At 37.8% G+C, this 14,933-nt stretch overlaps 1 protein-coding gene across 1 annotated transcript in view; it reads left to right on the top strand.

Moving 5' to 3' along the window:
- The window catches only part of CADM2 (cell adhesion molecule 2), a gene marked incomplete at its 5' end in the record, with an annotated part of 679,347 nt that overhangs the window by 470,900 nt on the left and 193,514 nt on the right, over positions 1-14,933 (top strand). The window lies entirely within an intron of this gene.

Raw genomic sequence — 14,933 nt, 5'->3', positions numbered from 1 at the left:
ATTGGAACTTCCATTAAACAGAGATCTCATCTCTGTACTAGAAAAACAGTCAAACATCAAAGAAGGTAAATATTGACATGGTGGGTGACAACACCAGTAATGAAAACTTTGTGAATATAAAGATGATCACAAGTAGAAAACCTTTTATTAATCAGTCAGGCTTTTGGTGTGTGAGAATCAGAACTTCTTTCTTCAGGGAATGTTCCCAGTTGGTGGGGATGTGTCTGTGTATTGATCAACAGAAAAGTCATTAAGAAAGTGCCTGTTCAGATCAAAACCATCTGCAGGCATGATATTTCTCACCTTTAAGACAGTATTGCCTTTTAACACATCCCCCCTGTCCCCAATAGTTTTTACAGTAAATAAGTTTTGCTATCAAAGGGATTTTATTTGAAAGTGTGTTTAATTTGTCCATATTGTGTTACATTGACAGAACTCAAGAATCTAACTCCTTGATATTGATCCCCATTTACCACTATATTTTAATTGTGACTTGTTTACAACTGCAGAGTATTTCACTGAAAAACACTGGTAATCTGGTTAATCAGAAGAGATAAGTGTAACATCACAAATAGTGTCTCTGGTCAAAATCTGGTTTTTTCTACTTTTGCTTTTTCTTAATTTGCCTTTGAGTTTTTCATATCATAAGAAGCAAACTGAACAGTGAAAGTGTTGGAAGTCTGGGTAGCAAGTATTTATTTAATCTGCTAGTGCAATGACAGGTGTTAGTGCAATGACTTGTTTCCAAACCAGAGGTAGTAAGATCAGTGTTTAGATATGCTGTTCTGTTCTAATTAAAGTCTGAAGTAAAAAGAAATTAAATTAGCAGAAAAAGTGGGTTTTTATTGATGAACATATCACTGTTCTTTGTCCCCACTCCTGTTTGTGTATATATGTGTAAACGTGTGCAAGATACACATTTGCTTTTGCATTTTAGCAAGAATAAAAGCTATTGTGTGGGCACATACTAAGGGAAACCCAGAAAAACTTTCATTTTCAGTTTTGCTCATCTGTTTGGTACAGTGAAAAATTCCAGCTTTCATTTAAACACAGAAGACTTAAAGTGGTGAGCGAGCTATTGCCAGGGGTGTTTGTAAATAAGGGTAAGCAGTTCAATGATGGTGCATTTTGGGAATTCCTAAATATTCTTTGAGGTTACAAACATTCAAAGAACAACAGTACTTGGAGCTGACCTGTATAGCGGTTTCTTCTTCTGTCTTTTAACAACTCTTTTGGATGAAATTTCAGAAGGTGGTGAGACAAAGCTAAAAGTGGAAGAATTTTAAACCTTGACTGTGTTCTGCTCAGATGAAAAGAGTGTTTGAATAGAGAACATAAATAAACAGACAGATAAAATTATTGTCCTTGCCAAATGGGTTACCTACATGTTGTACTTCAAACTCCATTATCTATTTTAAGGATGAAGGAAAAAGGAAAACTGTGTTTCTAGAGAGATGCAAGATGCAAGAATATTTTCTTTTATAATGACTGAAACCTGGAAAGCTTGAGAGAATTTTTTTTTTTTTTCCCCCCAATAGATTTGAAATGTTTCAGAGATGGGAGCAAAGAAATGTTGAAAATTATGGTGGCAAAATGATGAGAAAAAAAAATATGAATAGATGTACTGATTTAATTGCATTTTTTTTCTTGGTCATGTAATTCTCTTTCAGTGGAATGTTTAACTGAGAAAAATGAAAACCAATGTATTTTGACTTTTCTGAACAAAAATGGTTTGTTTTCAACACTTAGGGAAAAATTTATATTTCTAATGTTTTCAGTCCATCTCTACTTTTCCCCTAGCCAAAATTATTTTCTCAATTATTTCTGAATTTCTACTAATTTAAAATCTTCCTTAAACATTACTTTTTTCCAACATTTGCTATTTTCCGAAATATCTTCTCCTAATACTAAGCTTATAAGCTTTCATATATCCTGAAATTATTTCAAGCCAAGATTTAAATAAATACGGTAGAGTTGTGGGAAAGGTTATGATTAGGCTACTGAAGTATCTGTGAGATCAGCACGGGTTCTGCAAACAAATCAGCTGAGCATCTGGCCTGAATGAGGAGATAATACACGCAGCCTGTGGAGAGACGCTGACCTGAGACAATGCTAAGCACTACCAGGCTGTAAGGAAACGTAAGTAACATGAGTTTTTAGCATGCAGAATCCAGCAACGGCTGCAAATGCCTGGTGCACAGTTTCACTATGCAGTGACAGCTGTTAACAATTAATAGCTTACACAAATTCATAATTCACAGAAACAATGAAACATACAGGATAAGAGAGAAAACCTGTGGAACTGACTTAGGAAGTCTATGGAAAGGATTCATTTACTCATTTGGCACATTAGTTGTTGATTGTAATGTGCTCCATATTGAAGCTCTGTATATGACTATTTATAATTCTCAGTTTGGGAAGAACAAAGGAAAAAAAAAAAAAGAGAAAGTAATGAAATAGGACAAGGGGCAATGGGTACAAACTGGAACACAAAAGGTTCCTCTTAAATTTGAGAAGAAACTTCTTCTCAGTGAGGGTGACAGAACACTGGAACAGGCTGCCCAGGGAGGTTGTGGACTCTCCTTCTCTGGAGACATTCAAGACCTGCCTGGATGCTTTCCTGTGTAACCTCATCTAGGTGTTCCTGCTCCAGCGGGGGGATTGGACTGGATGATCTTTCGAGGTCCCTTCCAATCCCTAACATTCTGCGATTCTGTGTGATTCTGTGAAATAGCACCCAAAAGAAACAAATGAATAAAACAACCCCAAAGCCTGCATTATCCTGGATGTTCTGAATCTTCACACTAATCCTAAAGAGTCCAAGTACCAGTGCAGCATTTTTCACAACACTTGCTCCAGACTGATACCTCAGTCTAGGTCTGATGGATTTTATCTTCTGAACATCTCTGAATATGATTGTAGTTTTCTTATTTCTTAGCTGTTTGTCTTTCAATTGTTCTTGCTCCAAGTGGAGAGACAGTCATCTGCTCGTCCTTTTTATCAATCTTTCAAATGGCATCCCAGAAAGATAAAGTGGTTTTGTGACCTTTTTATAATTAACTTTCTGGACATTCTTGTCGTCTTTCTAGGAATACTTTCCTCAACAAGGATTAGATCTTCCCATATATAATTGTTCAGAACTGTGGTTGACTGTGGTTGATAATTTCATATTCTTCCCTAGCCCACTTATTTAACTGTGACACTGCTTTCTGGATGGAGTGTTCTTGAAAGAGGATTATCAATGTATGGCCATGAACTCTGAGCATTGCTTCAGGACACCTTTCATAGTATTTACTTTCTAGACAGTAGAAAGATTTGTTAAAAGTGTTAAAATGTATATCTACAGACCCAAATTGAACTCATTTTAAGTAACTTTTTTTTTTTTTTTTTTTTTTTAAGAAGAAGAACTTACGTTAATAGTGTGCACTTAAAAGAGTAGGTATGTTTTGCATTAAGTTCAGATAAACATGTAAGCTTTTGGATGCTTATCATTATTTTGTGGATATTTTGAATGTACAGAACTAGAACAAAAATTTCTCACACAGAATATTCCTTCAGGCCTTGAGACCATTTCCTCAAAGCAGAACCATCCTGTACCAGGCTGAACATCAAAACACTTGTGGATTTTTTTAAATTTATTTTATTTTTGTATTGATTGGTTGGGGTTTTTTCTTCTTGTTCAAGTGCAGTCGGCTTTAAGAGTGTAAATGGCTGGGTCATTCCATCACAGTACCAAACATCTGTGGCTTGCAATGAGTTATCATATGGAGACAGGATAGAAAAGGTATGAAAATTGTTTGCTTTAGATCGTATTTCATTGCAGTCAGTTTTAGAACTGTTATAAGGGTTTGCTAATGGATCATTTATATTAATACATTGTGTGTTACACTGACAGTAAATTTTAAATTGAATTTTATCATGGCTAAATATCTGCATGATAGTTGTTTGATACAAAGAACTCATAATCTAAGTCAGATAGGATGTGTAGCAGCATACTTTACTTTTAAGTCTTCCCATGATGTTTAGGGTCAGATAGTTTTCCTATTGTCCTGTTTCACATCAAAATGATGTTAGTGTAAAAAAAAATTGGCACAAATACTACAGAATTGCTGGCTTAGTCATGAGATACTGAGTGTGGACAACCCTGGTTCTGTTACAGTCATCTTAGAAAAATCAGCAATGTTAAGTTTGTGTCTTCCTTTCATAGTCATTTCTGTAAATTATTTAGATTCATGTGCATGTAACTAGAGTCGGATCTTCTCTTGGAATTGATGATTATTCCTTTTACCTGGCTCTTATTCCATGGAAAATTTCTGCAGGAAAGAGAGGAGTGTCCAAACCAGAGTATTTTATGTTTTTAACTGATTGTTTCTTGTAGGTAGGTAATTAATCAGAAGATAGAAAGTAATGTTCAGGCAGACTGCTGCCTCTAGATTGTATGTTGCAGCGTGGTGGTAAATTTTTGAGGCCCCCAAATCACAGTAATACAAGAGCAGTCTGGAAAACTTTATTAACCACTGTTGATGCTGAACTAAAATACAAAACTGTGACAGAGCAAATAGGACAGGGGGGTGATTTGAGGCACACAGCATGGCTTCACCAAGGGCAAGTCCTGCCTGACCACCCTCGTGGGCTTCTGAGATGTAGTGACTACATCATTGGACAAGGGAAGAGCTATGAATGTCATCTACCTGGACTTCTATAAGGCCTTTGACACAGTCCCCCACAACATCCTTCTTTCTAAATTAGAGAGATATGGATTTGATGTGTGGATAAGGAATTGGCTGGATGATTGCACCCAGAGGGTAGTGGTCACAGCTTAATGTCCAGGTGGAGACTGGTGACAAGTGGGATCCTATTGGGACCAGTGCTGTTTCATATCTTTGTCAGTGACATAGACAGTGGGATCAAGTGCACCCTCAGCACATTTGCAGAGTGGTGCAGTTGACATGGCCAAGGGACAAGATGCCATCAAGAGGAACCCGGACAAACTCAAGAAGTGTGCCCATGCAAAACTCATGAGGTTCGACAAGCCAAGAGCAAGGTCCTGCAACTGTGTCAGGGCAACCCCCAGTATCAATACAGGCTGTGGGATGAAGGGATTGAGAGCAGCCCTGGGGAGAAGAACTTGGGGATGCTGGTGGATAAAAAGCTGGACATGAACCTGGACATGTGTGCCTGCATCCCAGAAGTCCAATTGTATCTTGGGCTGCATCGAAAAAAGCATGGCCAGCAGGTGGAAGGAGGTGATTCTGTCCCTCTGCTCTGATGAGACCCCACCTGGAGTTCTGCATGCAGCTCTGGGGCCCTCATTACAGGAAAGACATGGACCTGTTGCAGAGGTTCCAGAGGAGACCACAAAAATGATCAGAGGGCTGCAACATCTCTCCTATGTGGACAGGTTGAGAGAGTTGGGGTTGTTCAGCCTGGAGAAGAGAAGGCTCCAGGGAGACTTTATTGTGGCCTTTCAGTAGTTAAAGAGAGCTTAGAAGACAGATGGGGACAGACTCTTTAGCAGGGCCTGTTGCAATAGGACAAGGGGTAATGGCTTTAAACTGCAAGAGGGGAGATTTAGACTAGATATAAGGAAGACTTTTTTTTTTACAATGCAGGCAATAAAACACTGGAGCAGGTTGCCCAGAGAGGTGGTAGATGCCCCATCCCTGAAAACACTCAAGGCCAGGCTTGGCAGTGCTCTGAGCAACCTGATCTAGTTGAAGATGTCCCTGCTCATGGCAGAGGGGTTGGACTAGATGACCTTTGAAGGTTCCTTCCAACCCAAACTGTTCTATGATTCTGTGAGATACAAGCAGTATAGGCTGATTGGCTACTGTTTTACCTGTATGATAGGTTTTTTTGGAGAGAAGACCTACATTGGGAGAGCTAGAAGCTTTTCTCTATTCTCTGTGAAAGTCACTTTTTTGAGATGGGCTAATATTGCTTAAGTGTCATATCTATTTCTGTTGGAAATACATTTTATAAGTTAAATTTCTTATATATATTTATTTTATTACTTACTGTAGAAACATCATCATTAGCTTATGATCTTTCCTTGTTTATGTTGACATGCTTTACGTTTCCAAATACAAATTTCACTTTGTCTTTAAACTCCCTAAATATTCTTCAATTTCTGGAAAACTCAGAGCCCTATCTTCAGTTCTGTCACTACATCACCTTTGTCCTGAACCTGCTTCTAAACAGTAGCACACATTCATGCAATGACAAGAGCCTGAACTGTACTACCTACTTGTGCACCTCCCCGGAACCCTGTGTAGTGTGATTTATAGTCAGTCCTAAAAAGTCTGGTAACTCATGTGTTTACAGCTCTTTAATTTTCTTTTGAGATGACGTGTCCAGAACTTCATTTCATGTGTTGTTCAGATGAGAAGGTTGAACAGAGAAGTAATAATTGTAACTGAAAGTACTTTCATTAGCTTGAATGGCCAAGTACATAACTGCTGTGAAGTTGGTAGTTGTCTCTCTCACACTTTTTCTTGTTTATCTTTATGGAATAATTGTACTTCATTATGCAATTTTCTCAAATTTATATCTACAATCTCTTCCACTGAAATATAGTCTGAATCAATTATATCTTTAATTTGCAGCTGTTGTAGAAACATACACCTGAAACACAGGGAGTGAAGGAACAAATGCCTCTTCCTTCTCTGTTGTTGCTGTTTAGCATTAATTCTATAGTCTGAAATCAGAGGCTCTGCTGTCATGCTCTTGTCCTTTGGGTTATTTTAGTAATTGCTTAAACATTTAAAAAAGCCCAGTGACATTGAATGCACAGTTTGAGGGTAATAGTTATTTGCTGAGTTGTTTCTTCTCTCTCTTCAAAAACTCTGTCATTCTATAGAAAGTTTCTGCAGTGTTCTCATTAACTCAAATTTTCTCTGCAAGTGGTTTTGTTACTGGAGCATGTAATAGTTACCAGAGCACTCATTTTCTCTTTCTTTGTTTTGTTCTTTTTTAAACAATGTTTCTTCAGTAAGCAAACATTTTACAGGACATTCTCTCTGGGGATCAACTCTTAAAAGTATATGGTGTCCAGATATAGGACTAAATTATTGCTAGCAAGTTAGGAAAGGCAAATCTACCCGGTCGAAGACTGTGTATCAAATTATGCTCATGCAAATTTCTCTTTAGCATGCAGGCTACCTTGTCATCTTGTCTTTTAGAATGAAGCAAAGCAAGCAATTTTGTATCAAGAGTCAAACTCTTTTCCTTAATCTGTAGTCAATGTCTTAAAACACTCTTAAGACTGTTCTTAGAAATGAAATAAAATAAATGAAATAAAATAAATGAAATAAAATAATAGGGCTAACAACTTCTTCTGTAGTTTTCTTCTTCAAAATTTCCGGGACCCTAACCTTATATATGGTATCTGTGCTGAAAAAATAGAGAAGGGGATTCATTCCTAATAAATTTTGAGAGAAAGCCATGAAACTAAATCAGTATATTTATATATTTCATAATTCTGTTTTTTGTTTCTAATGTTTTAGTTCCTTTGCTAAGTAAGAAGGCTAAAATGAATGTATTCTTCTTACAGATGCATGCTGCTCTTTGAAGAAGTAAGTTGCTTGCCTCCTCACCTAAATATTTACTCCAGATTTTTTTCTTTTAGGGTCTGGTCCTTTTGAAGTCAATATTAAAAAAAAAAAAAAAACCTGACTGATTTGAAAAATAATTTACTCAAGACTTTTTTTCTTTATTTCCTCTCAAAGAGTTTTGCATTTTTAATGGGCTTTGCTTTTGGCTGACGTTATTCAATAAAGGTGTCAAATAAAAGGCCAAAGACTGAAAAGGTTAAATGTCTGCTATAGGCTTCCTGTGTGAGAATGAACAGAACTGTAAACTCTGCTTTCTTCCTTTTGTATACTGATAAACTTTGTTTAGCTCAGAGGGATGCTGGGCAGCCAGGCTTGCAGGAGAAGGTAGATCCGATCTGCCAAAAGATTGTTGAGTACTGTCACCTCTTTCCCAGTCCCTACTCTCTTTCCACACCCATTTCTTTTTATGGCTTTCTGATGTATAGTGACATGAGTAGACAAAGCTTGCTGCACTGGTATGGTGAAACTCTCTTAAAATGTAACTGTTTCCTATGAAAACAGATCTCTCCAGAAACAAAGGAGAGGATTATGTTTCCTCAGTGCTTATAACCAAGACACGGGTATGATTAGCCTGGTAAACTGGTTACAATAGATAACCAAAACATCAAATGGAAGTGTTGAACTCATGAAAGAACTTTCATTTTAATTGCAGAAGAAACAAAACAAAACAAAACAAAACAATAAAAAAACAAAGAAGCAAAACCATAAACAAATAGACATGAGATGAACTCACAAGATGAATGTTTCCAAACTGGACCAAATAATGATAATTATTCTGCATAGTCTTGTCACATACTGAGATAGCAATCAGTTTTAAAATCTGTAAAAGCAATTGAGCCATGGTTTCTGGGTGGAAAAAAAAAATAAAAAGAAAAACCTTTCTTGACTGAAAACAGGTTGTGGCTAATGAGATATGAGCCCGTTGGTTCTACTGGAAAATAGTATTGGTCCTCTACAAAGCACTGCGAAGCCAGCCTGGCATAGAATATACTTAACTATAGCTCTAGTCAAAATAGTTGAAATATTTTTTGCTAACAAAGCTTCCTAAAATGAGCAGAGGGACCGGGATAGAGCATAGTCACAGTGATATCTAGATGCTGCCTAGTTTTCGCAATGGCTTCATTGCTTATTGTAATTAATCTTTGTGTAACCTTGTAGTGTTTTCCAGTTAAGCTTTCTGCTTCATCTTCAGATCCAATGCAATTGTAATGTAGACCATCAGTGCTTTTTATTTTTCATTGTATATTAGTGTACTCCAGACAGACAGTAAAATTGTTTGACTTGCCTCAAAGTTTGATTATAAAATAGAATGTAGTTGTGTCACGGAGGCACCCCGAGGTTAGTTTAAGGGACAACAGGGTCCAAAACAACTTTTATTAAACTGGTGAGAAACTGGGTTTTAGCACTCCAAAAGTGACTTAAATACAGGTTCGGATATCAGTTGAGGGAAATTATTAAGGGGCAGCAACTAATACAACAGGCGGTCCACAGAGTGCATGCACGTGGCTGCACCAAAACAATGCCGGAGCCGTCCCTGAGTCCCGGAGAAGTACACACTTGCCTGAACACGGTGTGGGATTATTTTAAAAAAGATACATGTACTCGTAGTGAGTACGGGAAGTGTACACTCGCGATTCCGCGAGGGTAAATTTATAATACACTCACAATCCTGCGAGGGTAAATTTATAATACACATGCAGATGTGCACGGAACATTACACATGCTTATGTGGAAGCACGGGAAGTAAAATACACTCGCGATTGTGCGAGGAAATAATTTATACACGTGCTCGTATTGAGCACGGAAATTTACCCTTGCAAATGTGCACAGAAAGTACACGTGCTTGTATTAAGCATGAAAAGTACGCGTGCAAATGTGCACGGAAAGTTACACATGTTTATGTGGAAGCACGGGAGGAAAATACACCGGTGATTATGCGAGGATTAATTTTACACGTGCTCATATTGAGCACGGAAAGTTACACGTGCATATGTGCACGGAAAGTATAAATATACTCGCAATCCTCTGAGGAGTTTTACTCACACCCGTGGCGGCACGGCAAGCGGAGTCTCCATCCCGGGGAGGGGGGCTCTCGGCGGCAGCATCTTGCTCGTGCTCCGAGAGACCCGCGACAATGGGCGGAGTCTCGACGAGAATCCCGTTTTTATATTGGCTGATCAGATCTGACTGTAGGCATTCTAGAAGCTTCTCTGCACCCCCACACTGGCTGTGGATACCCCTGAAGCCTCCAAGCATCCCCCACACTGGCTGCAGGTGCCCAGCGGCTCACTGGCACCTCAGTACTCACTTCTCCTAATGGCCCTGGCCAGGGTGCTCTGGGGCCAAACAAAAGAAGCTGTTAGCCTCAGTAGCAGAGAGAGAGAGGGAGATGTGCCTACTCCTCCCATACTGAAGGAGGGAGGGTGAGAGAGGGGATTTGCATCCTGCCACAAGTTGTATATGCTGTAGTAGATACATATGTGACTGATTGACCTGACCTGTCAGTGAAGGGTAGAAGTGTCCTTGCCAACCATTTCTTGTGAAGGAAGCAAGCAAGCTACATGGGTATCCCTGACTGTGAATGGTGATCATCTGCACCATGTTCATTATCTCAAGCATAACTGTCAATCACCTCAGTTAACAGTAAAGTAGGAAGTAAATTACACAGAACTTGCCTAAAAAGCTCTGTTCAGAACAGCCCATATTATTTACATATTCTGCAATTTCTAGATGTTTATAAAAATAAAATGTCTCTTTTAATACTTACTAAGTAGCATTTGAGGGGAGTGTATTTCTCTTTGATCCAAATTAAAACTCCTATGAAAGATATAGCTTTCACCCCCCTCCTTTGTTCCATGTTCTTACTCCCTGTCCCCCCTCAGCTTATACTCCCACTGGGTGCATATTTTCAAGAGACGCCTGACCTTTGCAAGCCCTGTGTCCCATCATCATCATGTAATCCCATGATAGTTTTTCTCCAGGTGAATTTCTAAAGCAAGTATCAGTGTCTGCCCTTGGTACAAGCACCAAATTTCGGCGTCCTTTCCATACCTGCAACCTGAAATAAGGAATAACTAGCGCTATTGTATAATGTACTACTAAGGTTTCTGGAGTGGCATGTGGTGTCCTGGCTGCCTGTGTTGAAGGAAGAGAAAGGCTGTCAAGTTGTTCCAGGAATAGAGGGGCCATACAGTGAGAGGCAAATAAAGCATCTTGGTTTGTTCAGCTATCACAATGCAGACTAAAAAGTGATGTATCTGGGAAACACTTAATGCACGGGTGAGCAGTGTGGTAAGTGCTTAGAGGTTTTCCAATGGATGTTGAAATATAACATATAATTAATTATTATTAAGTCGTATGCCATGGTTTTTATTCTTTTCTGCTCAAGCATACTGACCATGTAGGAGCTTTACTGGAATAAAGAACAATTTAGTTCAGTATAGTTTGCTATTGCTATGAGTGCAGTTTTGTTACTGCTGTCATCATTTGGGGGTTTCAACAAAATAAGTACGATGCCAGAATTTTTGTATTTGTGACAATGGGGAGTCCAATTCAGAAATTAAAGAGAGTAAGTTAGACTTGGATTAATTCCTAAAATCTGGAAGGGGAATCCGCTTTCTTTTTGATTATACTTCTTTATGGTGTCTAAAATTGGCACATCCAACATTAAAAAAAAATACACAAATAGACATTTATAAATTTTTAAAATAACTTGATTAAAAGAGAGCTATGTTTAGATAGGGAGAACAGAAAGGATCTCAAATAATTTGGAGTACAGAAGTATTCTTTAGTAATATATATATGCAAAACCCAGGAGATACATGTGATTTGAACAATATATGCAATGAAGTAATAATTTTTTTCATACATAAACTCAAATAAAAGCATTTATTTTATGATTGTTTCAAGCCTCTGTTCCCCACAAGTACATTTCTCTGTCCTGTACCCACAGCAGTACGGGCTGAAGTCAGATGAGAAAAAGTGGAAAAACATATATAAAAAATGAAAAAAAATATATATTTTTCCTTTTTAATCCAAATCTTTTTACAAGTCACTTAATTTCATGGGATTATATCTGACTGCCATCACCACCATTGAAGGAAATATGGACATTAGTTTGTAGCTAAATTCTCTGCCTTCACAGAAAGTTTTATCATGCCCTGATTTAACACAAAGCTTCACCACGAATTAATTCCTTTTCAATGTTTTTAAAAATGTATTTATAAATGAATATGTGATGAATTTAATATTTTCATGACTTCTTAAATTACAGTTATATCTGGGAAAAGGTAACCCTAATATTTAAAATCTTTTTGATTGCTCCAAGACCTTTGATTGAAATAGCCTGATGTCTTGAGTAATAACCAAAACTTATTCAAAACCAACCTTACAAGTTTTAAGTGGATTAGAACTGCTTGAAAAAATAGGCTGAAAGTATAACAATAAATAATAACTCTCCATTGAATAGCCATTTTTCTGTGCATTTCTCTGCATAGGGAAAAGCAGTTGGTGCTGCACTATTTAGATGGTTTTCGGAGTTGGTTTTTAGAAACACCCTGGGAAACACAATTGTTGCCAGCAGTGTTTGCAGATGCCACAAAGACCGTGGATATATGAAATGACGAAAAGCTCAGGTCACTGGGCTCAGGGAAATATATATTTCAGTACGGTGAAACATAGGGACATAGGGACATACGTCTAAGGGCTACAGCAAGAGAACTGGTTGTCTTTGGAGTGGTGTATGAGAAAAAACACTGTCATCATGGTGGACAGTCAGTCAAACTTGAGTTCTCATCTGACTCTGTGGCCAAGGGGTCTCATTTAGATCTGCAACCAGCTATATGAAGTGCTGGTAGAAAAGTGGCCTCACTGTTGTATTTTCTCCTTCTGTGAGTGTTACAGTGGAATTTCCAGGTCTGGTCTTCACACTTCAGAAAAAAGATGACAAATTGAAGAGGGCACAGAGAAGAGCCACAGACTAATTAAAGGATTAGAAAAATATGATATCTACAGAAAGCCGTAGGAGCTCAATTTATTTAGATTATCAAAGAGAAGGTTAATGGGTGATATGATCACAGCCTCTAAGTGTCTATAAAAAAAAAGAGAAAATTGATAATAGAGGGCTCTTCAGAGCAGGGAAAAAGGTATAACAAGAGTCAGTGGATGCTAGGTGCTGCAGTGAGACAAATTCAGGCTAGAAGTAAAATCCTGTCTTCTTTTTTAAACAACGATGACCATTGCTCTCTGAAAAAAGTTACTGAAGGTGCCACTAACTTTTCCATTACTAGACTTCTAAAGTCTAGGCAGAATGCTTTTGTTAGATAACATTGTCTTCTTCAATATCTGCTTGCAGAGCTAAGGAAGAAATTGAGAAATGGGAGTTAAATAATTATATGAAGAACCAGTCATAATAGCGAACCACAGTGGTAGCATCCAGTTGGAGAAATGATGTTGAAAACTGTATTTCTTTTAACATACTGACCTCCATCTGGCAGCGCCTTCAGGCTTCCCTTCTTATTCAAGGATCATCACTAAGCATTTTTTGATTTAATGGTGCTGCTCATATGGATCAGCACCAACTCAGAGCATGAATGGGGTTTTTTTTTCAGTGGAAATAAATTTTTCACAAGCATAAGGGGTTTTTTCCAAAACAAGTCCCTTGGGGAATGATGTTGTGATTCCAGTTGCTGGCCTCCAGCCATGGGTCACTGTGCTGCAGCAGGAGCCTGCTGCCCTGTCAGCTCAAGGGTGGTACCTAGAAGTGGCTGAGAACACATTGTCTGCATCACTGGTGGCCTGGGCTCTTCATCCCTCTGAGTACTTGCATCAACTGACAGCTTTTCGGGCATGCTTCCTGAGCACATGCTACCCATCTATTTAACAGGAAAAAAATCTGATCTGTGGTGGCATAAAACCACTTATTTGACACTTATAATGCTGTGTTAAATGGCACGATTCTGATGTTTTCTATAATGTTCATCTATCTGGTATAGGCTTCTATAGCCTTCTCTAGTCCTTTCAGCCCCGAAGCTCCTACTTCAATCACCCAAGTTAGATGCTGATACAGACAATGAAGTAAATCTCATAAATATTTATTTGTCTTGGTTTTCTCATCACTTACTAATAATTTTGGTCTTCATTAAGAGATGTGCAGTGTCCATTCTTTTGGTCTTGCTTTGTCTATTTTTCTCTGCACAGGTTCTCAGCACAGGCTCCCTTCTTTTCACCTGGGCTGGTTTCCAGATTAAATGACTCCTTTTCTCCATACCTCTTTCTCCACTCCAGGCTTCCTGTGAAGCTCTGTGCATCTTCTCCAGATCCACACAGCTTCTCTATTGATAAGGGATAGGATGAATATTTTGGTTTTCCTTTTATAAGGATTAGATTAATTCTTGCTTCCAAAACCTCAGGAGTGGTCAGAGAAAAGAAAGTTCATCTGACTTCTTTCAGATCATGGCATCTACCATTTCCATTTAAATGGCTGATTAGAAAAGTTTACCTGCTAACCACGCTTCTGGTCAATCATTAGCAAATGATAGACTGCATATATAATGATACTTTCATGATAAGAACTATAATATCAAAAAGAGAATGTAGGATAATTCTCAGGAGATCTCCCAAGTTGCATTAACAGGGTCCTAAAACATTACAGCAGTTCTATATTAAACTATCTCCCATTCCTAGTCTTTAATGTAAATGACAGCTTTCACTGTGCTAATCTCTGATGCTAGGTTCTGTCTGATGTTTCTTGTATGCAAAATATATTTTAGCCCACATAGCCTCTTATGCACAACTCATACTTTAGAAGGTTATTTCTTTGGTAAGATGCCTGTAATTTAGTGGAAGTAATAACAGGCTGTGTGCATTTTTGCTGGATTTTTAAAATTCTAATTTAAGCAATAAGCAATTTATGCAATATCTTGAGGTTCCTTGACACATTGGAATTGAAAGAGGAGAAATGGAAGGAAATGACAAATCTTTCTGTTTTCCTTTTTTTTTTTTCCTCCATCCTTGTTTATGATTTTTCACTCATCAAGTATTTCTCAACGTGTGGTTTTCAAGAAGCAGGGTTTGATTAATGAAGTGTCAGATACAGAAGATGTCATGAGAATTCTGGTATTTATTGTTTGCAGCATTTAAATTAGCCATGGTGTTTTCAATATTCCTTATTTTTGTATTTACTATATCTGTTATCCTGTTGATAGTAAATAACCTCTTATAGTAAATATCAGTACATAGTCAATTTTGATCTTTAGACATCTACAGAAAGTTGATATTTATACAAAAATTATACCAGTCATTCAGATTTGCATTTTGATA

The sequence above is a fragment of the Streptopelia decaocto genome, assembly GCF_964273445.1.
Source record: "Streptopelia decaocto genome assembly, chromosome: 1".
NCBI lineage: Eukaryota > Metazoa > Chordata > Aves > Columbiformes > Columbidae > Streptopelia > Streptopelia decaocto.
The sequence above is the reverse complement of the archived record's forward strand: the minus strand, read 5'-3'. Positions and strand labels throughout refer to the sequence as shown.